The 26,079-nt window shown below is 36.5% G+C and overlaps 1 protein-coding gene across 9 annotated transcripts in view; it reads right to left on the reverse strand.

Annotated features, from left to right (window-relative positions):
* The window catches only part of ADGRL3 (adhesion G protein-coupled receptor L3), a 955,586-nt gene that overhangs the window by 794,633 nt on the left and 134,874 nt on the right, over positions 1–26,079 (reverse strand). The window lies entirely within an intron of this gene.

Consider the following 26,079-nt stretch of genomic DNA (forward strand, 5'->3'; position numbering starts at 1 on the left):
CTGCTCTGTATGTCATCCAGACACCTAAAAGCTTTTTATGCTACCTTAGTCTGTCTAGAACTGAAAATTATTAGGCTTAATTCCTTCAACCTAATAGGGTAACTATTATATCCTAGTTTGCTACTCAGAGTTCCTGTATATGCCTATCATCCTGAAACAAATACTAATAGCCCCTTTTCACTGTCACAGGTGACAGTGGACTATAAATTAACATTATCTTCCTAGTGACAAACTAATGCAAATCTTGCCCATGAAAAAGAAACAAATCAACATCAAAACATCCTCCCACAACTCCTGCTCTGTTTCATACCACCATCATACTTGATTCCTTCTTCTCATGGCCAGTGTTGTTCAGTCACTAAGCTGTGTCCAGCTCATTGCGACCCCATGAATTGCAGCATACCAGGCTTCCCTGTCTTTCACTATCTCCTGGAATTTGCTCAAACACATGTCCATTCAGTCAATGATGCCATCAAACCATCTCATCCTCTGCAGCCTTCTTCTCCTCCTGCCTTCAATCTTTCCCAGCATTAGGGTCTTTTCCAAGCACTTGACTTAGCGCTTTGCATCAGGTGGCCAAAGTATTGGAGCTTCAGCTTCAGCATCAGTCCTTCCAATGCATGTTCAAAGTTGATTTCCTTTACGAATTGACTGGTTTGATCTCCTTGCAGTCTAAGGGACTGACCAATGTACTGAAATAATTTTTGACAGTCTTTTTTTTTTTTTTAATTTTATTTTATTTTTAAACTTTACATAACTGTATTAGTTTTGCCAAATATCAAAATGAATCCGCCACAGGTATACATGTGTTCCCCATCCTGAACCCGCCTCCCTCCTCCCTCCCCATTCCATCCCTCTGGGTTGTCCCAGTGCACCAGCCCCGAGCATCCAGTATCGTGCATCGAACCTGGACTGGCAACTCGTTTCATACATGATATTTTACATGTTTCAATGCCATTCTCCCAAATCTTCCCACCCTCTCCCTCTCTCACAGAGTCCATAAGACTGTTCTATACATCAGTGTCTCTTTTGCTGTCTCGTACACAGGGTTATTGTTACCATCTTTCTAAATTCCATATATATGCGTTAGTATACTGTATTGGTGTTTTTCTTTCTGGCTTACTTCACTCTGTATAATAGGCTCCAGTTTCATCCACCTCATTAGAACTGATTCAAATGTATTCTTTTTAATGGCTGAATAATACTCCATTGTGTATATGTACTTTTGACAGTCTTAATTACAGTTTCCATTTTATTTTCCATTCGGGCTTCAATATTTTAGGGCTCAAGTTATATCTCTTTAAAGCTACTAAACATATCCATGAATTAATTAATTAAATTCCCTTTTCTCACTCAATATGCCAAAAACAACATGAAACATTAGATATTTGAGGTCTTCATTTTCTTAAAATTGCTTCTTTCTTGTCTATCATTTTCACAGTCTCTTAACTCTTCAAATTCTGCTTGTCTTTCTCTGTTTCTCTTTCTCTTTTATTTGTATGGTGTCCCTAGACATTTCATTTCTTATTCTACTTCCTTTTTTGAGTGATCTACTCTAATCCCAGAATTTCAGCTACCACTCTGTGACATCTAAATCTGTCCCTTGAATTGACTTTCCCCCCCAAATCCAAGACATTCAATTTTAATCAGGCTGGTAGATTTTCCTTATGGCATCAAGAGGCTTGATGAATTGAAGAAGTCCAAATTCATTTTCATCACACTTAAATGTGTAATCTTACTCTAATTCCAAGGGCTTTATTCATCTTTCTAACTTGGAAAGTATCTAATGGTACTTTAATTCTGGATAGTAATATTCAATAACCTCAGTAAAGTGTATAAAAGAGAAAACATTTTTGACATGGAGAAAGCCAAACATTTAAAATCAGACATGTTGTGGAATTAGTCTGATTTGTCTTCCAAAGAAAAAAAAATCATCAATCTTCTCCATTTCCTTTTCCTTAATTTAATATATCACAATAATAAATGCATATGGCTTAATATAGGTATATTTTCAGGTTACATTTCTTTCTTATATTTCTTGTAAAACTTCATATATCAATGTTTCTTTGAATAAATACTAAAAACTAGCAAAGCAAAACTTAGGATGCTTCTCACGTGAACCTTACTAACCTGAAAGTACTAGATAAGAAACATTCTATAATCATTCTTCAATGACCAAAAAAATAGACTCTTTACTATTTAAAGAATCATAGAGTTCTATAAGTATATAAAACCATACAAAAACCACACAAAATACAGTAAATATCTGATAAATCAGTTTTACAATAAGTTTTAATTTCTCTAAATCAATCATGGAGAAGTATGTTAATGATAAAGCATCTACTTGCACTTAAATAGAAAAAGAAAGTAATCTAGGGACACACTTTCCAGAAAATACTTCTGTACTTTGCCTCAACAAGCAAAATGAGGAATAAACATTAGCAAAATTCATTGTGTAGCTTACACTAGATAGAAGCCTTGTTCTTGAAGCCTTGGATGTACTGATTAAAAATAAGGACAAGGGGAAAGAGGGGGAAGCTCTAAGAATTCTCTTAGCATATGGCGTTTCATAAATGAATCCATTGGGGTGCTCTCCATTTGTGCCATAGTGGCTTCTGTTCAGAATCATAGCAAGGAATAAAATGAAGTCAAAATGAACCATATCATCTGGTCCTGGTGAAATATAAGCTATAGTCCACTGAATGCTACTATTTTCAATGTTAAGTTGTAGTGTATTAGATTGGAGCTCTATATAACAATTCACATAACCCTTTATCAAACACATATTTTAAAACTATCTAAGTATATATTTATACTGTGGGCCATAATCACTCTATTTTAGCATGTATGATAGCCAGAAAACTACTCAAACATTAGGAGGTACATTTTCAGCACAGCATGAGCAAATGTAGCCTAGAGATTCCCAATAACATCAGTGAGAGCTGCATGCTTCAATCTTAACACACACTGTGTTGAAAATTTACCCCAAAGCATGTAAACGAAAGCTCCCCAAAAGAAATTTAAAATTTTCCAACACAAATCTATCTTTTTCTGATATAACTACAATTCACCATTCTTGAACTCAGAATATAAATTCTTCTCCATAAAAATAATCATTCGATTTTCAAAGCAAAAACAAAGGAGTAGCAAGTTTTAATAGTATAGATCTGTAGCCCATTAAGATTAATCTCATAGAGAAACTCTTCCAAATATTTTAATTGGAGATTTCACTCAAAAATTAGATGGCTTAGTAATCTTGTGCTTACCAGAATACGCAACTTTCACTAAATGCTTTTCTGTTGACTATGATGATAGTTTGGCAAAAAATACTCAGATGGTACTAATTCTCAGTAATTCTTAGTGAAACATATTCTAAATATCAAATTTTAAATTCTTTTTGTAATAACATTTTTAAACTGGAATAACTGGGTAGCTGGAGATTATTAACACTGAAAAAACATGATTAAATTAATTCTTCTAAATAAAATTTAATAAAATTTCATAGACTTTGTCATACTAAACTTAATTTTGTCTACTATTAGGAGAAATAAACAGATAGCTACCTAAATTTTTCTATTTTTTACAATAGTTTTAAAACAGCAAAATAGTTATGACTATAAATACTTTCTCTGATAAAAATTCTAATAAAATATAGCATATTACCAGATACATATTTTTGTGTCTCAGACAGCATTTGAATGAAATGACTGTATTCCTAAATATTTCCCTCCTGAGGAAAGAGATTGGCAAATTCACCTCCTCACATCCAGCAAAGAGCAAAGAGTAACTACTCAAGAAATGCTTATTATAAGATCTTATTAAACATGTAGTATTTTTACATTAGTGATAGTAGCTCAGTCATTTCCCACTTTGCAACCCCATGGACTATAGCCTACCAGGCTCCTCTGTCCGTGGAATTCTCCAAGCAAGAATACTGGAGAGGGTTGCCATTTCCTTCTCCATTTTTTTTACATTAACAACATATTAAACATGTAGTATTTTTCACATAAACAAAGTAACTTTTTATTACACTGACAAAAATTTTCCATGTATGAAAAATTAAAGAGAAAAACTAGAAATAAATTTCAACTACAGAAAATAAGTTCATGCTTATGGAAATTCAAATTTAAATTTGTTGATTAAAAAACAGCTTACAACTTAGACAAGTAATAAATAGTAATTTTTCTACACAATTTTCAAATATTTAAGTGCTCACTTGAAATTTATATACAAATCATATATTTCCTAGAATTCCCATCGACGTGTAGATAAAACAGACCATTTTTTCCCCTGCATGTGGATTCCAATAGGTTATAATGGCTTGAAGTCAGAGGACTTATTCTGTATGATAATACATACAAACACCATGGCCAAAGAGACTTTCAAATTCTTCAAAACACAACACACATTAACCAGTAGAAACATCTCACTCAAGAGAATGAGTTATTTACAAACCAAACTGTTGCTAGGAATGTAAACTGGTACAGCCATTATAGAAAACAGCATGGAAGCTCCTCAAAACACTAAAAATAGAGTTGCCATATGCTGCACCTGGGCCTCCCAGCTGGCACTAGTGGTAAAGAACCACCTGCCAATACAGGAGACATAAAAGACACAGGTTCGATCCTTGGGCTGGGAAAAAACCCTGAAGGAGGGCATGGCAACCCACTCCAGTATTCTTGCATAAAGCATCCCATGGACAAAGGAGCCTGGCAGGCTACAGTCCACAGGGCCACAAAGAGTCAGACATGACTAAAGCAATTTAGTACATGCTGTAGCAAACCCATTCCTGGGATATCCAGACAAAACTATAATTTCAAAAGATACATACACTTCTACGTTTGCAGCAAAACCACTATTTACCATATAGCCAAATCATGGGAACAACCTATATGTCCACTGACAGATGAATGGATGAAGAAGATATGAGATATATGATACACACACACACACATATACACACATACATAGAGTTGACTACTACTCAGCCATAAAAAGGAATGAAACAATGCTATTTGCAGCAACATAGATGGACTTAGAGATTATTATACCAAGTGAAATAAATCAGAAAGACCAAACCACATGATATCACTTACATGTGGAATCTAAAATACAACACAAATGAATGTATCTGTGAAGCAGAAACAGACACAGATATTGAGAATAGAATCATGCTTGCCAACACGGAGGAGGGTGCAGGAGTTAAGGACTGGGAGTTTGAGATTATCAAGTGCAAATATTATATACAGGATGGATAAACAACAAGGTCCCACTGTATAGTACAGGGAACTATATTCAATATCCTGTGACAAACCATAATAGTAAATAATATGAAAAATAATATATGTGTGTGTGTGTATGTATATATATATATATATATATATCACTTTGCTGCACAGCAGAAATCAACATAACACTGTAAATCAACGATATTTCAATAAAATACTTTAAAAAACTTAGACACCACATTGCACTTGGGTCAAGAGTATTCTACCCTGGAATAAAACATACCTGGTTTCTGGACTCAGCTTCATCAAATGCACAACCACAGCAAATAATCCAGTTTCTAAGGTCCCAGCTTCTGCATGGCCCTACTTCTTAGTTTGCTATGAGGAAGTTATACTGTTCAGTATAATAGGTTCTAGTATTCCTAAAGAGACATAATCCTTTTAAATATGTAAGTAATCAATAACTATTTGCTCAATGATCCCCTTCTCTTTTTGTGGTTTGAGGTTGTGCATGCTCAGTTATGTCCAACTCTGTGCGACTCCATGGACAATACAGCCCATCACATTCTTCTGTCCATGTAATTTTCCAGGCAAGAATACTGGAGTGTACTCCCTCCACCAGGGGACGTTCCCCATCGAGGGATCGAACCCTATGTTTTCTGCCTTAGCAGGCAGTTTCTTTACCACTGTACCACCTGGGAAGCCCTTCTCTATTTCACAGAAATCTATTTAATCATATTAGTTCAAAATTAACTTTTTATATAATGAATTATATTAAATATACGTTTACTCCTCTAATCCAATAACAGAGGAATACTACCATAAAATTACCAGAAAAGGTTAAAAGCCATCATATTGGTTTTTTTTAAGGCTAGAATATAAGATGCATAGAAAAAGTGTCTCTTCTATTTTGTTAACTTCTCAACCACTAGCAGAGAAGACAATGGCAACCCATTCCAGTACTCTTGCCTGGAGAATCCCGGGGACGGGGGAGCGTGGTGGGCTGCCATCTATGGGGTCGCATACAGTCGGACACGACTGAAGCGACTTAGCAGCAGCAGCAACCAGTAGAATTTGTTTTGGAACATGCTCAACAAATATTTGTTAAATGAAAAATATTTAAAAGAAAAAGCCTGTAAAATGAGAACTCATACGTAACTTTCAAAGTGATAGCTTTCTATTAAGCTATTAAAAATGTTTTTCTACTCACATTTCATATACTAAGGTACTCCACCTTAGTATATGACCATATATCAATATCTAAATACTGGACTACAATATAAATAAAATTATCAGTACAAAATCTGTTATAGATTTCGCATACACTATTCTTAAGCAATGCATTCAGTACTCTTTAAAGTGAGAGGTCCACACAGAAGAACTGTATTGTGATTGTGATAATAAGGTTACTACTTGAGGCTTTCAGAATTTAACATTTTATTTCATGTATGATTTAATGGATTACATTACCCAGGTACCTAGCTATGTCAATGCAAGAACTAAATTCACAAAATTTATTATAGACAGGAATTGTCAAAGCCAAGAAAAAAAATATAGAAAAGTTCAATATGTGGCCGCTGTTGTCAAAAATATTAAATCTAAAAAGTGCACATCAAAATGTTCTATAAATATTTATAAATTCAATGTAATAAAGATATATCATTTTTGTGGCTTCTATATTTGTCTGTTGAGCTGCCAGGGCCTAACAGATAAAACATTTGGCAGATTAAGTCTCATTTCTAACAATAAAAATCACACACAAACACATATGTATGACTAAAGTTGATTTTGTAATATAGTCTGGTTTTGCTTTTGATTTTCTATTGAGAATATTTTGCATTTAATTATAACGTTATATATTCTTAAAAATAATCAAGTCTGCCTTACTCTATCTTTTTTCTAAAACTTCCACCTCCTTCAAATCAAGAAAGTGGTGGGGAAAAATCAATTTTATTCCAAATTCTTATATTAATGTGCTCAATATTTTTGGTGATGCTTTGTTTTCCTGTTTCCATTGCCAGGCATGAAGTATCTTTTATTTACTAGATACATATGTATATGCATAAAATATCATTGTGTCTCTAGTTTTTAAGATAATTTAAAATAGAAAAAGTAAGTTATCTTGGACATAAAACCTAAAGAAAAGTCATGGAACAAAGTGATAATAATTATATATCTCTCATTTCCCCTAACCAAGTTATATTACTTTTAATTTTCTAAAAAAACACAGATGAACTATGTAATCAAAATAATAACAGATAAATGAGCTGATTTCTTATTATGTGTTAATCACTCTTCTAGATGCTTTACAAGTATCAAACCACTTATCCTTTCAAACACTTTCAGTTCAATTTATAGATGAGCAAACCTCTTGGTTCAGATGGTAAAGAATCTGCCTGCAATGCAGGACACCCAGGTTCAATCCCTGGGTTGGGTAGATCCCCTGGAGAAGGAAATGACAACCCATTCCAATATTCTTGCCTGGAGAATCCCATTGACAGAGGAGCCTGGCAGACTACACTGCATGGGGTGACAAAGAGTCAAACATAACTTAGCAACTATCACTTCAATCTGGGAAAAAATAAAGTCATCCCCCTGTTAAACTCAAAGGAAGAGCTAGAACTACCAACTTAGGTGCTTTTGCTTAAATGTCTGGTCTCAACAACTACCATACCCTTTTAGGCCACATAAGTCAGCTAGTGAAGTCAGTAGAAGAAGCCACCACATCTCACCACAAGACATTCATGTTCCCAACCCTTCAAATTTGTGAATATCTTAAATTATACAGCAAAGGGGAGTTAAGATTACAAATGGAATTAAGGAATTTACTCTTCAGACTGTTAGATTAAGAGAATATCTAAGATTATCAGTGTAGGGCTAATGTAACCATAAAGATTCTTATAAATGGAAGAAAAGGCAGAAGAAAAGAAATAGAGAGATGATAATGTAAGACATACTTGGTTTTGAAGACAGAGGAATAAAGCTATGAGCTAAGAAATGGAGGCAGCCTACAGATGCTGGAAAAGACAAAGAAGTGGATTTTCTCCAGAAGTTGAGTCTTGCTAACATCTTGGTATTAGGCAACTGAGAACCATTTCAGATTTCTGACTTTCAGACTGTGGGATAATAAATTTGTGCTGTTAAGCTACTAAATTTATACTTATTTATTACAGCAATACAATGGTTAATTTTGTATGTTAACTTGGCTAACCAAATGGTTTACCAATTGTTTGGCCAAATACTAGACTAGATGTTCATGTAAAGGTGCTTTATAAATGTGATTTACATTTATAATCAGTTAACTACGCAAAGTCCACTCCAATACTCTTGACTGGAAAATCCCATGGATGCAGGGGCCTGGTGGGCTGCACTCCACGGGGTCCCTAGGAGTCAGACACGACTGAGCGACTTCACTTTCACTTTTCACTTTCATGCACTGGAGAAGGAAATGGCAACCCACTCCTGTGTTCTTGCCTGGAGGATCCCAGGGATAGCGGAGCCTGGTGGGCTGCCGTCTAGGGGGTTGCATAGAGTCGGACACAACTGAAATGACTTAGCAGCAGCAGCAACTACGCAAAGCAGAATATTCTTCATAATATGGGTGGGTCTTACACAATAAGATGAAGGCCTTTGGATCACACACTATGTTTTCCTAAAGAATAAAATATTCTACCTCTAGGATGCAACATAGAAATTCTGATGACCAGTCTTGCAATTTAAAAATTCAACATCAATTTTTTTTTTTAAACCTGAAACACTGTATTAGATTTGCCAAACATCAAAACGAATCCGCCACAGGTATACATGTGTTCCCCATCCTGAACCCTCCTTCGTCCTCCCTCCCCACACCATCCCTCTGGGTCATCCCAGTGCACCAGCCCCAAGCATCCAGTATCATGCATCGAACCTGGACTGGCAACTCGTTTCATACATGATATTACCCATGTTTCAATGCCATTCTCCCAAATCTTCCCACCCTCTCCCTCTCCCACCGAGTCCATAAGACTGTTCTATACATCAGTGTCTCTTTTGCTGTCTCGTACACAGGGTTATTGTTACCATCTTTCTAAATTCCATATATATGCGTCAGTACACTGCATTGGTGTTTTTCTTTCTGGCTTACTTCACTCCGTACAATAGGCTCCAGTTTCATCCACCTCATTAGAACTGATCCATATGTGTTCTTCTTAATGGCTGAGTAGTACTCCATTGTGTATATGTACCACTGCTTTCTTATCCATTCATCTGCTGATGGACATCTAGGTTGCTTCCATGTCCTGGCTATTATAAACAGTGCTGTGATGAACATTGGGGTACATGTGTCTCTTTCTCTTCTGGTTTCTTCAGTGTGTATGCCCAGCAGTGGGATTGCTGGATCATAAGGCAGTTCTATTTTCAGTTTTTTAAGGAATCTCCACACTGTTCTCCATAGTGGCTGTACTAGTTTGCATTCCCACCAACAGTGTAAGAGGGTTCCTTTTTCTCTGCACCCTCTCTAGCATTTATTGCTTGTAGACTTTTGGATCGCAGCCATTCTGACTGGCGTGAAATGGTATCTCATAGTGGTTTTGATTTGCATTTCTCTGATAATGAGTGATGTTGAGCATCTTTTCATGTGTTTGTTAGCCATCTGTATGTCTTCTTTGGAGAAATGTCTATTTAGTTCTTTGGCCCATTTTTTGATTGGGTCATTTATTTTTCTGGAGTTGAGCTGTAGGAGTTGCTTGTGTATTTTTGAGATTAGTTGTTTGTCAGTTGCTTCATTTGCTATTATCTTCTCCCATTCTGAAGGCTGTCTTTTCACCTTGCTAATAGTTTCCTTTGATGTGCAGAAGCTTTTAAGGTTAATTACGTCCCATTTGTTTATTTTTGCTTTTATTTCCAATATTCTGGGAGGTGGGTCATAGAGGATCCTGCTGTGATGTATGTCAGAGAGTGTTTTGCCTATCTTCTCCTCTAGGAGTTTTATAGTTTCTGGTCTTACCTTGAGATCTTTAATCCATTTGGAGTTTATTTTTGTGTATGGTGTTAGAAAGTGTTCTAGTTTCATTCTTTTACAAGTGGTTGACCAGATTTCCCAGCACCACTTGTTAAAGAGATTGTCTTTAATCCATTGTATATTCTTGCCTCCTTTGTCAAAGATAAGGTGTCCATATGTGCGTGGATTTATCTCTGGGCTTTCTATTTTGTTCCATTGATCTATATTTCTGTCTTTGTGCCCGTACCATACTGTCTTGATGACTGTGGCTTTGTAGTAGAGCCTGAAGTCAGGTAGGTTGATTCCTCCAGTTCCATTCTTCTTTCTCAAGATCGCTTTGGCTATTCGAGGTTTTTTGTATTTCCATACAAACTGTGAAATTATTTGTTCTAGCTCTGTGAAGAATGCTTTAGGTAGCTTGATAGGGATTGCATTGAATCTATAGATTGCTTTGGGTAGTATACTCATTTTCACTATATTGATTCTTCCAATCCATGAACATGGTATATTTCTCCATCTATTACTGTCCTCTTTGATTTCTTTCACCAGTGTTTTATAGTTTTCTATATATAGGTCTTTAGTTTCTTTAGGTAGATATATTCCTAAGTATTTTATTCTTTCCGTTGCAATGGTGAATGGAATTGTTTCCTTAATTTCTCTTTCTGTTTTCTCATTATTAGTGTATAGGAATGCAAGGGATTTCTGGGTGTTGATTTTATATCCTGCAACTTTACTATAGTCATTGATTAGTTCTAGTAATTTTCTGGTGGAGTCTTTAGGGTTTTCTATGTAGAGGATCATGTCATCTGCAAATAGTGAGAGTTTTACTTCTTCTTTTCCAATTTGGATTCCTTTTATTTCTTTTTCTGCTCTGATTGCTGTGGCCAAAACTTCCAAAACTATGTTGATAGTAATGGTGAAAGCGGGCACCCTTGTGTTGTTCCTGACTTTAGAGGAAATGCTTTCAACTTTTCACCATTGAGGATAATGTTTGCTGTGGGTTTGTCATATATAGCTTTGATTATGTTGAGGTATGTTCCTTCTATTCCTGCTTTCTGGAGAGTTTTTTATCATAAATGGATGTTGAATTTTGTCAAAGGCTTTCTCTGCATCTATTGAGATAATCATATGGTTTTTATTTTTCAATTTGTTGATGTGGTGTATTACATTGATTGATTTGCGGATATTGAAGAATCCTTGCATCCCTGGGATAAAGCCCACTTGGTCATGGTGTATGATCTTTTTAATGTGTTGTTGGATTCTGATTGCTAGAATTTTGTTAAGGATTTTTGCATCTATGTTCATCAGTGATATTGGCTTGTAGTTTTCTTTTTTTGTGGGATCTTTGTCAGGTTTTGCTGTTAGGGTGATGGTGGCCTCATAGAATGGGTTTGGAAGTTTACCTTCCTCTGCAATTTTCTGGAAGAGTTTGAGCAGGATAGGTGTTAGCTCTTCTCTAAATTTTTGGTAGAATTCAGCTGTGAAGCCATCTGGACCTGGGCTTTTGTTTGCTGGAAGATTTTTGATTACAGTTTCAATTTCCGTGCTTGTGATGGGTCTGTTAAGATTTTCTATTTCTTCCTGGTCGAGTTTTGGAAAGTTGTACTTTTCTAAGAATTTGTCCATTTCTTCCACGTTGTCCATCTTATTGGCATATAATTGTTGAGAGTAGTCTCTTATGATCCTTTGTATTTCTGTGTTGTCTGTTGTGATCTCTCCATTTTCATTTCTAATTTTATTGATTTGATTTTTCTCCCTTTGTTTCTTGATGAGTCTGGCTAATGGTTTGTCAATTTTATTTATCCTTTCAAAGAACCAGCTTTTGGTTTTGTTGATTTTTGCTATGGTCTCATTTGTTTCTTTTGCATTTATTTCTGCTCTAATTTTTAAGATTTCTTTCCTTCTACTAACCCTGGGGTTCTTCATTTCTTCCTTTTCTAGTTGCTTTTGGTGTAGAGTTAGGTTATTTATTTGACTTTTTTCTTGTTTCTTGAGGTATGCCTGTAATGCTATGAACTTTCCCCTTAGGACTGCTTTTACAGTGTCCCACAGGTTTTGGGTTGTTGTGTTTTCATTTTCATTCATTTCTATGCAAATTTTGATTTCTTTTTTGATTTCTTCTGTGATTTGTTGGTTATTCAGCAGCGTGTTGGTCAGCCTCCATATTCAACATCAATTCTTACCTGACTGACTCTCCAGACTAAGCCAGTTCCTTAAGGTCAAAATCTCTCTGTCTCTTTCTCTCCCCACTCACCCAATCTCACACTATATGTGTAATTTACTACTAGTAAGTAACTTGCTCCTAGTTCTATTTATTACAACTATCCTTAGGTTTATTAGTATACTTAGGAAAGTATATTAGTGAGCTTGGGCTGCCATAACAAAACACCACAGATTGGGTGGTTTAAAGAAATTTATATCTCACAGGCTAGGGAGTCCAAAATCTAAGTGCAAGCCAACTTGGTTCCTGGTGAGACTCTCTTCCTGGCTTGCAGACAGCTGGCTTCCCACTGTGCCTTCTTATGGAAGAGGGAACTCTGCTGTCTCTCACCTTCTCATATATACATGCATGTGTATATGCATCTTTGCTCAGTTGTGTCCAACTCTTTGAACCCTATGGACTGTAGCCCACCAGGCTCATCTGTCAATGTCATTGACCAGGCAAGAATATTGGAGTGGGTAGCCACTTCCTCCTCCAAGGGATCTTCCTGACTCAGGTATCAAACTCATGCCTCTGCATTGGCAGGCAGATTATTTACCACTGAGTCACCAGGGAAGCCCCCTTCTTATAAAGGCACTGGTATTGACAGTATTTAATTAGTGCCACACACTTATGGCCTCATGTAACCTTTATCACTCTTTTATTGGTCCTAACTCCAAATGCAGTCACATTATTAGGGTTAGGACTTCAACGTAAGAATGGAAAACAATTCAATCCAGAGCAGAGGAGTAACAGTTCTTCAAAGCACATGCACATATTTTAGTAGCTTTTATATTTAAAATTTACGACAGTTACACAGATATGAACACCTTATCTTAATCAATTGCTTATAATCCTATAATTTATTACATAATATAATTTATATGCCATTAAAACTTTATAAAATTCTCTCAGATTAGGAAAAATTTAATAGTTATTCTCATGTTATGTATGATCAAATTAGAATTCAGTGGGATACACTAAATCTCAATACTATAGTCTCACAAAGAGCAAGCTGGAATTGAGCCTACATGCATTGATTCTAAATACCATAGGCTCTACATATTTAGAACTACTCATCAACTGTGATATAAGAGAGAAAGTGGGAGAATCTAGAGACTAACATAATAAAGTCAGTTTTCAAAAATTATCCAGAGTTTCCCATTTATTTCTTAGTTCAGAGTATCCTAAGTCAAGTATAAATATGTAAATATATCCAGAGTTCTTAATGGAATAAAAGATAAACTTTAAATATATTGGGCATATGGGACTGAAAGTAATAATGATGTGAAGATTTTTATCAAACGACTTAATAACTTATTCCAAGTGTTTGTAGAGAGGACTAAAATTTTCTCTCCCTAGAACGAGATAAAAGTGAAGAACTGTCATGTGTTTTCCTTAAGTGCTGTTTTCTTTGAATTTATGAAAATGCTGCCTTTCTATCTCATTTTTTTCTGAAATATTTTTACCAGAAAATGACTCTAGAAAGGTAGTAAAAGGTAGTATTTCAGTGCACATTTTAAAACCAGGCAGTCTGGTTCTTAATTACACCATTTAACCAGTTGTAACCTGCACAAGTTATTTAATATCTTGAAGTTTCAGATTTCCTTTAGCTAAAACAGGCATAATAATACAAGGTTGTTGTAAGGATTAAATTTGACAATTTACAGGACTTGTCAAATATCTGACAACACAATAATTACTAAATAAATATGACATTGAGTTAGCATTGTGACTGTCAACATAATAATTCTATTTAAAATATTTCAAATTCTCTAGAACATTAAATTTGTCCAGAAAAAAAAAAACAGAAAATTTAACTGAGGGAGTTTTCATATTTGCAGAATGAAACTGTTTATAACCAGACAAAACTGTGCACTATAACCGGAGAAGGCAATGGCACCCCACTCCAGTACTCTTGCCTTGGAAAATCCATGGACAGAGGAGTCTGGTGGGCTGCAGTCCATGGGGTCGCTAACAGTCGGGAATGACTGAGCGACTTCACTTTCACTTTTCACTTTAATGCATTGGAGAAGGAAATGGCAACCCACTCCAGTGTTCTTGCCTGGAGAATCCCAGGGACGGGAAGCCTGGTGGGCTGCCATCTATGGGGTCGCACAGAGTCGGACACAACTGAAGCGACAGCAGCAGCAGCAGCAGCAGTGCACTATAACTTACTTGCAGTGTCTTGGGGTGATTACAGAGCCGTTACACTGATGAGAGATCTGATGGTTATCTGAAGACTAATTCATAGTGCCTCTGTCATTCTGTCGACTACCAGGGGTTAACTCCACAGAACAAAACTTCAGCAGTGTGTGGCTAATTCTTTTGAAAAGGAGTGATGACTCAAATCAAGAAAACTATAATGATATTATACTACTTCATAATTCACAAACTTGTCCAAGAATTACCTCATTTGATCCTCAAAACGTCTTGACATGAAGGCAAGGCATATATTAGGCGGCTGCCAAAGTAACTGCAGTTTTGCATTGTTGAGCTTAGCCTTTTTATATTGGAATACATTCTTAAATAAATGTGGCTATGTCACACATAATCTTTATGTACATTTCTTGCTTTGTTTTGTTTTGCTAATGACTTATCACTTGCCCTGTATTTAATATTTATTTTAGACTAGGGAAATAATGTTAGATAAAAGCCAAATTCAAGCAAGTTTTTTATTCAAGTTCAAAACGGGTCATAAAGCACCAGAGACACCTTGCACCAGCAACAGCACATCTGGCCTGAGAATTGTTAACAAAGGTCCAGTGCAGTGGTGGTTCCAGAAGTTTTGCCAAGGAAACAAGAGCCTTGAAGAGAAGCGTATTGGCCTGTGATCAGAAGTTGATAATGACCAACTTAGAGCATCACCGAAGCTGATCCTCTTACAATTACACAAGAAGTTGCCCAAGAACTCAACCCATACCATTCTATGGTCATTTGGCATTTGAAGCAAATTGGAAAGGTGAAAAGCTTGATAAGTGGGTGCCTCATGAGCTAAACAAAAATTTTAAAAAAAAATCACCGTTTTGAAGCGTCATCTTATTCTACACAACAACAAACCATTTCTCAATTGGATTTTGAACTGCAATGAAAAGTGAATTGCACAGGACAACCAGCAATGATCAGCTCAGTGGCTGGATGGAATAGAAGTTCCAAAGCACTTCCCAAAGCCAAACTTGCACACAAAAAAGGTGATGGTCACTGTTTAGTGATCTGCTGCTGGTCTGAAACACTACAGTTTTCTTTTTTATTATTATTTATTTATTTATTATTATTTTTTTTTTTTTTTTTTTTTACTTTACAATATTGTATTGGTTTTGCCATATATCAACATGCATCCACCACGGGTGTACACGTGTTCCCCATCCTGAAACCCCCTCCCACCTCCCTCCCCATACCATCCCTCAATGGCATTAAAACATGTATAATATAAGAAAGGAATTGCCAGTCCAGGTTCGATGCAAGATACAGGAAGCTTGGGGCTGGTACACTACAGCTTTCTAATTCCCTGTGAAACCATTACATCTGAGAAGTATGCTCAGCAAATCGATGAGATGCACCCAAAACTTCAAGGCCTGCAGCCGGCATCCATCAACAAAAAGGGCACAATTCTTCTCAAAGATAACATCCAACCACATGTCACACATTCAATGCTACAAAAGTTGAATGTTTGGGCTACAAAGATTTGCTTATCTGCCATATTCTTCTGACCACTCACCAACCAATGACCACTTCTGCAAGCATCCCGACAACATTTTTCAGCAAAAACGCTTCCACGACCAACAGGAGGCAGAAAATGCTTTCAAAGAGTTCGTTGAATCCTGAAGCATGATTTTTACACTATAGTAATAAACAAACTTATTTCTCATTGGCAAAAATGTGTTGATTGTAAGAGTTCCTATTTTGATTAATAAAGATCTGTTTGAGCATAGTTATAATGATTTAAAATGCATGGTCTGAAACCACAATTATGTTTGCAGCAACCTAATACTATGGCCTTTTTGCTGCTAAGGGAACTGGATTTCTAAGAAGGTAATAATCTGGCCCATTAGCAAAACCAGAGCTAAAATCCTTATCTTGAGTCTCCTCATGTGGTGTTGTTTGTAACAATCTTCTTCCAAAGTTGAGTAGACTGAATTTGAAAAAATCATTTATTTACAATAATATCCTATTCTTACAGTGCACAGAAATAATAGCTCTCTTTTTGAGTGTTACATCAGGGTACAGAAGAGGGGAAAAAAAGATATTAAGAAGATATTCAGTTATTTAAATTGTCAGTGTGGCATCCTGGAAAGCTAATACAGTCCCTTGTTATTCTATAAAGATAGAAGATACACTTCTCAGTTTTGCATTTCTTTACCCAGTGATAAAATATGGTTGGGAACTAAGTTAATTTGCTCTCCACTAATCTGTACTCATATTTCACAATTCATTTTTACTCTGCGCTTCAAAAAAGTAACGAATTCAATGCATTTTTTAAAAAGTCACTAATGTATGCCTTACATAAGAAGGGAAAAACAAGTTAATAGCTTTTGATGTAGAAAGATCCATTTCCAGCTCTCCCAAAAACCCCTTAAGGATCCTGGCTGTACATAATGAATGTACTCTAACCACCCTTAGAATTACAACCTGGTGAAAGCCTTTGTAATGGTCCCATTAATCTTTGGGCCAAAACTGTCCTGCAATCTACTTGGGTACTTGCACATGCTTCCAACAAAAATCTGCTTTATATTTTAAAAATTGAAAATAATTGCTACTTCTTTAGTGATACCAGAAGCTAGGATGTTGGTCTGCCAGATCCACCCCCAGATTTAGCTCTCAAAAATGTACTAGCATTCTTAAAGCAGACATTCCAGCCTCATGGTTTATTCCACAATGGTCACACATCAGAACATGACCAAAGTTTTCAGTACTGCTTTTATTTCTACAAGTTTCAGAGTTTGTGTCCGTCTTATAAATTTCTGGATAATTAAATATATACCCCCAACAGGTAAGTCTGGGTGAATGCTTAAAATTTCCCAAAACTGAAGAAAAAAACTTCAAAAAAATCAATTTACACTGCTCAAGTTCTACATTATCAATAATTTTCCTAATATTTTTAATAAAGCACATCTTGTAAAAATGACATTAAAAATGGTCTAAAATTCTCTACTTCCGTTTATGTAGTTTCCAAAAATGTATAAAAACGAAGCTGCTGCTGCTGCTAAGTTGCTTTAGTTGTGTCCGACTTTGTGTGACCCCACAGACGGGAGCCCATCCAGCTCCTCTGTCCCTGGGATCCTCCAGGCAAGAACAATGGAGTGGGTTGCCATTGCCTTCTCTGGGAATTATTCACTAGATTATTTATAAATGTTTTCCATAATCAGTCTTCCTCAAGTAGAGGAAGTTTTATGACAGCAAGGGTAAATTTTACTTACTGTTGTATTCAATATTAAAGGAAATCAAACCTAAATTTTCATTGGAAGGACTGCTTCTGAAGCCGAAGCTCCAATATTACGGTCACCTGATGAGAACAGCCAATTCATGGAAAAGACCCTAATGCTGGGAAAAATTGAAGGCAGAAGCAGAAGAGGGTGACAGAGGATGAGATGGCTGGATGGTATCACTGATGCAATGGACGTGAACTAGGGGAAACTCTGGAAGATGGTGAAGGACAGGGAAACCTGGTGTGCTGCACTCCATGGGATCACAAAAAGTCGAACACAACTGGGTGACTGAACAACAACAACATTCCAGTGCCTCAAACATATTTGGTACATAGTAGATACTCAATTAATAACTATGAAAACTCTAAATTATGATATTTCAAAACTATTTTTACACATGGTACTTATCTTGAAAACAGAAAGAAAATGAGACACATTTATTCTGTTAGTTCACTTAACTTGCTGCCAAAAATAGTGTCATCTTGACGACTCTAGTACCTAGACTGAGATCTGAATATGGTCTTATGATTGTTTACAGCAGTCAAGAGCTACACAAAATCCAACCTAGTCTAACTCCTAGTACATATATATGACTCTTGGTCCTTAACCTTGATCATTCAAGGTTTCCAGAAGTTAATGGCAAAAGGTACCTGTTAATCTATATATCCAAGACTTAAAATCAAGACCAGCCTGATTCCTTGCCTCTCCAGCACCTCCTTCAAGATCACTTGAACTATACTTTTAACACTACCATTGGAGACTTAAGTCTCTGACCTCATTGTAGTTTGCAACCCCATGGACTATAGCATGCCAGGCTCCTCTGTCCATGGGATTTCCAAGGCAAGAATACTGGAGTGTGTTGCCATTTCCTTCTTCAGGAGATCTTCCCAACCCAGGGATCAAATCTTGCAGGCAGATTTTTTACCAACTGAGCCACCTAGGAAGAAGGTGTTATATAGAGCCCTTGTCTAATATCCCAAGGCTGATCACTAGTGTGTTTATGACTAATCTAGGTTAGAAAGAACTTCCACTCAACTCCCATGAATAGGTTGGGGGTACTTAAAAGACTAGTCATTAATTCTGTGTCATGGAAATGAGATAAAGGATCAAACACATACTGTCCATAGACAACCAAGGGTTTAGATATCAGATTAGAAGGAAGAGAGGGGATTCAGAGACAAGGCAACTGTGAGTTAAGATCTTGGGCAAGAATTGAGCAGACTTCCTCATCTTGAGAAATCTAACCTGATTTTTACCAATCTCTGAGAATGTGACCACCACTTGGAGTACCCTTTGCTCACCATAATCTTTCCCATCTCATATTTAGAACTTTCACTCTTAGAACTTAAATATATATAGTAACATGGATCCAACAGTAGAGTGTCCTATGAAATCTTTTCAGTGCCCTAAAGCTCCCTGTTGCTCTACCTGTTCATCCTGTCCCATTTTCCTGAGTCCTTGGCAACCATTGATTTTTTTAATATAAATTTATTTATTTTAATTGGAAGCTAATTACTTTACAATTATTGTACTGGTTTTGCCATACATCAACATGAATCTGCCACGGGTGTACACATGTTCCCCATCCCGAACCCCCTCCCACCTCCCTCCCCATACCATCCCTCTGGGTCATCCCAGTGCACCAGCCCCAAGCATCCTGTATCCTGTATCGAACCTGGACTGGTGATTCGTTTCATATATGATATTATACATCTTTCAATGCCATTCTCCCAAATCATCCCACCCTCGCCCTCTCCCACAGAGTCCAAAAGACTGTTCTATACATCAGTGTCGCTTTTGCTATCTCACATACAGGGTTACCGTTACCATCTTTCTAAATTCCATATATATGTGTTAGTATACTGTATTGGTGTTTTTCTTTCTGGCTTACTTCACTCTGTATAATAGGTTCCAGTTTCATCCACCTCATTAGAACTGATTCAAATGTATTCTTTTTAATGGCTGAGTAATATTCCATTGTGTATATGTACCACTGCTTTCTTATCCATTCATCTGCTGATGGCCATCTGGTTGCTTTCTTGTCCTGGCTATTATAAACAGTGCTGTGATGAACATTGGGGTACACGTGTCTCTTTCAATTCTGGTTTCCTCGGTGTGTATGCCCAGCAGTGGGATTGCTGGGCCATAAGGCAGTTCTATTTCCAGTTTTTAAGGAATCTCCACACTGTTCTCCAAAATGGCTGTACTAGTTTGCATTCCCACCAACAGTGTAAGAGGGTTCCCTCTTCTCCACACCCTCTCCAGCATTTATTGGACACCTTATCTTTGACAAAGGAGGCAAGAATATACAATGGAGAAAAGACAATCTCTTTAACAAGTGATGCTGGGAAAACTGGTCAACCACTTGTAAAAGAATGAAACTAGAACACTTTCTAACACCATACACAAAAATAAACTCAAAATGGATTAAAGATCTAAACGTAAGACCAGAAACTATAAAACTCCTAGAAGAGAACATAGGCAAAACACTCTCCGACATAAATCACAGCAGGATCCTCTATGACCTACCTCCCAGAATACTGAAAATAAAAGCAAAAATAAAAAAAATGGGACCTAATTAAAATTAAAAGCTTCTGTACAACAAAGGAAACTCTAAGCAAGGTGAAAAGACGGCCTTCAGAATGGCAGAAAATAGCAAATGAAGCAACTGACAAAGAACTAATCTCAAAAATATACAAACAACTCCTGCAGCTCAATTCCAGAAAAATAAACAACCCAATCAAAAAATGGGCCAAAAAACTAAACACGCATTTCTCCAAAGAAGACATACAAATGGCTAACAAACACATGAAAAGATGCTCAACACCACTCATTGATTTTTTTACTGGTAAGTTTTGCCTTTTCAAAAATGCCACAGTATTGGAATCATACAGTGTGGAATTAAACTGCTTCTTTACTGGGCAACATGTGTTTAAAATTCTCCATGTCTTTTTGTGCCTTGATAGCTCATTTCATTGTTTTTTTTAAGATTTTATTTTTGATGTGGACCATTTTTTAAAGTCTTTATTAATTTTGTTACAATATTGCTTCTGTATTATACTTTGGTTTTTTGGTCGTGAGGCATGTGGTATCTTCTCTCCCCAACCAGAGATCAAACCCACACTCCCTGCATTGGAAGGTGAAATTTCACCCAGTGGACCACCCTGATAGCTCATTTCTTGTTATCTGTGAATAATATTCCATTGTCTGGATGTACCATAGTTTGTTTATACATGCATCTATTAAAGGATATCTAACAAGTTTTAGCAATTATGAATGAAGGTTCTATAAACTTTTGTGAGCAGGTTTTTGTGTAACATGTGTTTTCAGTTGATTTGAATATATACCAAGGATCATGACTGCTGTATCATACAGCAATAATGCAGTTTAAAAAAATTGTTAAACTGACTGTCTTCTAAATAGTTGTATCATTTTGCAGTCCCATCAGCAACAAATTAGAGTTCCTGTTCCTCCATTGCCTTGTCAACAAACTGGTGTTGTCAGTGGTTTGGATTTTAATCATTCTAAAAGGTGTGTAATAGTAATTAAATAGAATATTTAATTTACAATATTCTAATGACAAATGATGCTCAGCATATTTTCATAGGCTTATTTATCAACTACATATCATCTTCACAGAGCAGTCTGTTCAGTTCTCTGATTTTAACTGGATTTTTTTTCATATTGCACTTTTAAGAGTTTTGTATATAATGGGTATCAGTTTTGTCACAAATAGGTTTTACAGATTTTTCTACCAGACATAATTTCTTTTTTCATTTCTCTTAACAGTGTCTTTCACAGAGTAGATTTTATTTCCATGAGGCCTTACTTGTCAGTATTTTTCTTTCATATACTGTGCTCTGCTGCTGCTGCTAAGTCGCTTCAGTCGTGTCCGAGTCTGTGCGACCCCAGAGACAACAGCCACCAGGCTCCCCTGTCCCTGGGATTTTCCAGGCAAGAACACCAGAGTGGGTTGCCATTGTCTTCTCCAATGCATGAAAGTGAAAAGTGAAAGTGAAGTCGCTCAGTCATGTCCGACCCCTAGCGACCCCATGGACTGCAGCCTACCAGGCTCCTCCATCCACGGGATTTTCCAGACAAGAGTACTGGAGTGGGGTGCCACTGCCTTCTCCAATACTGTGCTCTAGTTGTATATAAATTATTCACCAAACCCATGGTCACCTAGACTTTATTCTATGTGATCGAGTAGGAGTTTTTTCTGGTTTTATACTTAAGTCTTTGATCCATTTTTGAGTTAATTTTTGTGACAGGTTTAAGGGCTGTTTCTAATTTCGTATTTTTTACATGTGGATATATAGTTACTGCACTACCATTTGTTGAAAAGCTATCTTTTCTTCATTAAATTGCCTTTGCTCTTTTGTGAATGATGAGTTAACTATATTTCTGTGAGTCTACTTCTGGATTCTTTTTTCTGTTCCATTAATCTTGACAAAAACAGTCTGTCCACTCTTTACCAAATACCATACTACCTTAACTCCTGTAGCTTTGTAAAATCTTGAAGTTGAGTAGTGTCAGTCTTAAGTTCTAGGTTTCTCTTAGAGTTTCATGAACACTAAGATACATAATGTATCCAGGTGTGAGTAACATAATTTGAAATTGACTCTGATGATATTATAGGTTGTGTTATGAATTTATAAAAGCACTAACTATTGGCAGAGACAATGAAGCCTAGTAACCCACTGCTACTACTTCCTAGACATACCAAAAGAGGGCTGTTCACAGTTCTCCTTGCAGTGAGGTTGCAGAATAAGTAAGTTCTGCATTATGAAATGTGTCAGACCTGGCCGGCAAAATACAGTTCTTGGTCTTCTAGTTCTCTTTATACTACCATAGCAATGTTGTTGTTATTTAGTCACTAAGCCATGTCCAACTCTTTGCAACCCCATGGACTGTAGCCCACCATACTCCTCTGTCCATGGGACATTCCAAGCACTAACACTAGAGCGGGTTGCCATTTCCTTCTGCAGGGGATCTTCTCAACCCAGGGATTGAACCCTCATCTTCTGCTTGGCAGGCAGATTCTTTACCACTGAGCCACCTGGGAAGCCCCACAGCAATATTAGAAACCACATATTCCAGAAAGAATAACAACACAATGGAAGTAACCTGGATCTACAAATAAGGTGTTAGAGAAATATTCAAGAAAATCACCCAATACGCATTCAGAACACAGAAGACAGTATTTTAAAATCCTATTTTAAAACACAGTATTTTACTTAAAGTTAAAATCTGGCACAATGTAGAATGTCCCTTCCTAAGATCTGGATATCCTTTTTTATCTCCTCCCTATTAAATAACACAAAACACCTAAGATACTAACTACTCACCTGAAATCACAACCTAGACTGGAATATACCCATGCATAATTTATTTACTGGCATTAAATTCATAGGGTCCACAAGCACAGAGCCTGAGGTGATTCAGTTATCTTCCCCTCAAGTGGGACAAGTGAAAAAAGAAATGAAAGAAAAAAGAAGAAAGGAACTCTAAAAAAATAAGCTGATCTTAGACAGCATGGAAAAGGGGTTTCTTAGAAAGCAGTAACTATAGTGAAAATGTGCAGCAATTTACATGTTATCTTTTTTAGCAAAAGAGCTCATAGGATTTTGGACTTGATCTTGCTATTTCAATACATGTGTGGCTGTTTGAGAAAACTAATAATTCTCTCAAAATATTCTCTTTGAAGGCACCAAAGAGCAGGATATAATTATGTGTCCCGATGGACTGCTCACTTGACTACACCCTGGAATAACCCATGCCCTTGGCAAAGAATAGAAAATTGGTATTGTACTTCACAGAGAGAAAACAGATTCTGCATTTAAGTAGTCATTGTATAAACTCAGGAGAGACAGTAAAACTATCTGTATGTATATCAAAAGTCAATACCAGGAATAAAGTTTACCAAGAGCTGAAGCATTCTATTCCTCTATAAATCTGGTCATTTAATAAAATAATCTCCACATGCTTAATCAGAGTAAGAGTTGCACCATTTTATATTTTTTCATTAGGCTTTAGCCAGGGTAAAGAAAACTTCTCCTCTCATAAGAGTTCTCCTACTCTGCACATTTGAGAAACTGGGCAGCAAGAGAGACTACCTATAATGTTTTCTACACCTAAACCTCCCATGACTTTTTGAAATTCAACAAGCAGAAGACCCTTTAATAGTGTATTGCATTTATATCTGTTTAAAGGTTAACCAGTGCATATACATTCAGCACACAAAGTGCCAAAAATAATAACTTAGATCCCAAAATGAGTGAGCTTCTTATACATATAAAATTGCTTGCAAAGGAGAATAACAGACAAATTAACATAATTCCTTCTTTCCTCAATATACTTGGCAGCAGAGAACAACCCCCCACTGGTAAAAAGCTGTTCCATCTGCCATCCTATTGCAAGAACAGCTCGCTTTCTTGGAAAGATGATTTATGGGATAACCAACTCATATCTTTCATTTCTGAGGGGTGGAAGACTGTGTAGGGAGTTTTTTGTGGAGAATGTCCACTGGTGAAAATACTTAAAAACCAGTATTCCGAAACAGTGAACTGTCAGCAATCTGTCTTTTTTTTCCTGCTAACCTCTTTACTTTTCACTTTCATGCATTGGAGAAGGAAATGGCAACCCACTCCAGTGTTCTTGCCTGGAGAATCCCAGGGACAGGGGAGCCTGGTGGGCTGCCATCTATGGGGTCGCACAGAGTCGGACATGACTGAAGCGACTTAGCAGCAGCAGCAGCAGCAACCTCTTTAAAGCATAAGGTTGTTAATCTTATCTGAAGACACTGTTATGCTAAACATGATTTATTAGAGTTGTGTACATGTATCAGAGATTCTTTAGTACGATAAGTGATCATTGCTATATAGCACTAAGGAAGCATCAAGATGGAAGTAAATGTCTTATTAATTTCAGACATAAACAAGGAGTAGATAAGATGCTAGTATCATACCCCAGCTTTTACCCTCCAGCATGTTTATCTGTAGAGACTTGGTAGAGGGCAAAACAAAAAGCGTTTAAATGGTTTGACTCAAATCTCCACTGTACAAATATGACAGAGCCAAATTAGGGTACCAGATGTCCTGACCTCAGATACTGGCCCATACAGTGGACCAAGGCATCTCTTAATTTATCAAATTGATATGGATTTCCAGGAAAGTAATTGACAGATGTGACTTTCCTTCTTCCTTCCTACCATTCTCCCTTTTGGAAAATCAATTAGAAATGAGCATCATTTAAAGCTTTACATTTGAATGTCTCAAAACATTTTGATATACTTTGAGGCCATATAATTTGAAGGAGTCTTTTCTCTATATGTGCAACAAAAATATAATTAAAGAACTTGCCAAAGAAATATTTTACTTTGTTTTTAAGAAAAATAAAATGCAAAGACAAAATGGTATTGTTTTCCACTATTACCTTTTTAAATAAGACAGTAAACTATAATACCTATCATCAATCCAATAATGATGATTATGCAAATTCCTGCTTCTGTGGCTTCATGACCTTCTGAATTACAATCTAATGAGGGTAAGGTTTCAAAAACCATTTTAAGACAAGGTAAATCTTCAGAACTATTATTCCATTCAGTTTTACATATGCATTTTAATTTTTCTACTTTATGGCTCCATTAATCTCTCATTTCAACAGCCCCCATTTTTAATTAAAGTACAAGTTTTGCAGATCTTATTTTTATTACTGACTGATACCTTCACTAATGGTTTTTATTTTATTGTGAACTTCAAATGCACTTATAGTGTCAGGATGAATTAACACACTAGCAGCTGACTGAAGTGAATAAGCAGGTTAAGCACAGCAAGTGTCCCCAAAGGAAGTCTTAAAACATTAAACTATAAATACACAAACATTTTAGTGTCATTCACAGGGAAACCTCAAGGTACATGAAAACAATAAGGAATAGTTAATAAAGGGCCACCCTCCCTCCGTCCCTCTGTTCTCTGCCATCCTTCCAAGGAGGTGCTTGCATTCCCCCAACACCCTTCCACTCTCAGCGGCAGAATCACTGGAAAGTCCTACTGTCTCCATCCTATATTTGTTCCCCAAATAGGAGAAAGAGAATTGGCAAGACGCTAACTTTAAGTCCGTCATGTACTCAATTTCAGCAGAGGTAAAAATGTTAAGGTAACACTTCTATGTGGGTCTGTCCCTGGCTCTTTCCCTTCTCCACACGCCACTATGCCCTTAAGTATCTTTCTCTTCCCACTGGGAAGA

The sequence above is a fragment of the Bubalus bubalis genome, chromosome 7 (assembly GCF_019923935.1).
Source record: "Bubalus bubalis isolate 160015118507 breed Murrah chromosome 7, NDDB_SH_1, whole genome shotgun sequence".
Taxonomy (NCBI): Eukaryota; Metazoa; Chordata; class Mammalia; order Artiodactyla; family Bovidae; genus Bubalus; species Bubalus bubalis.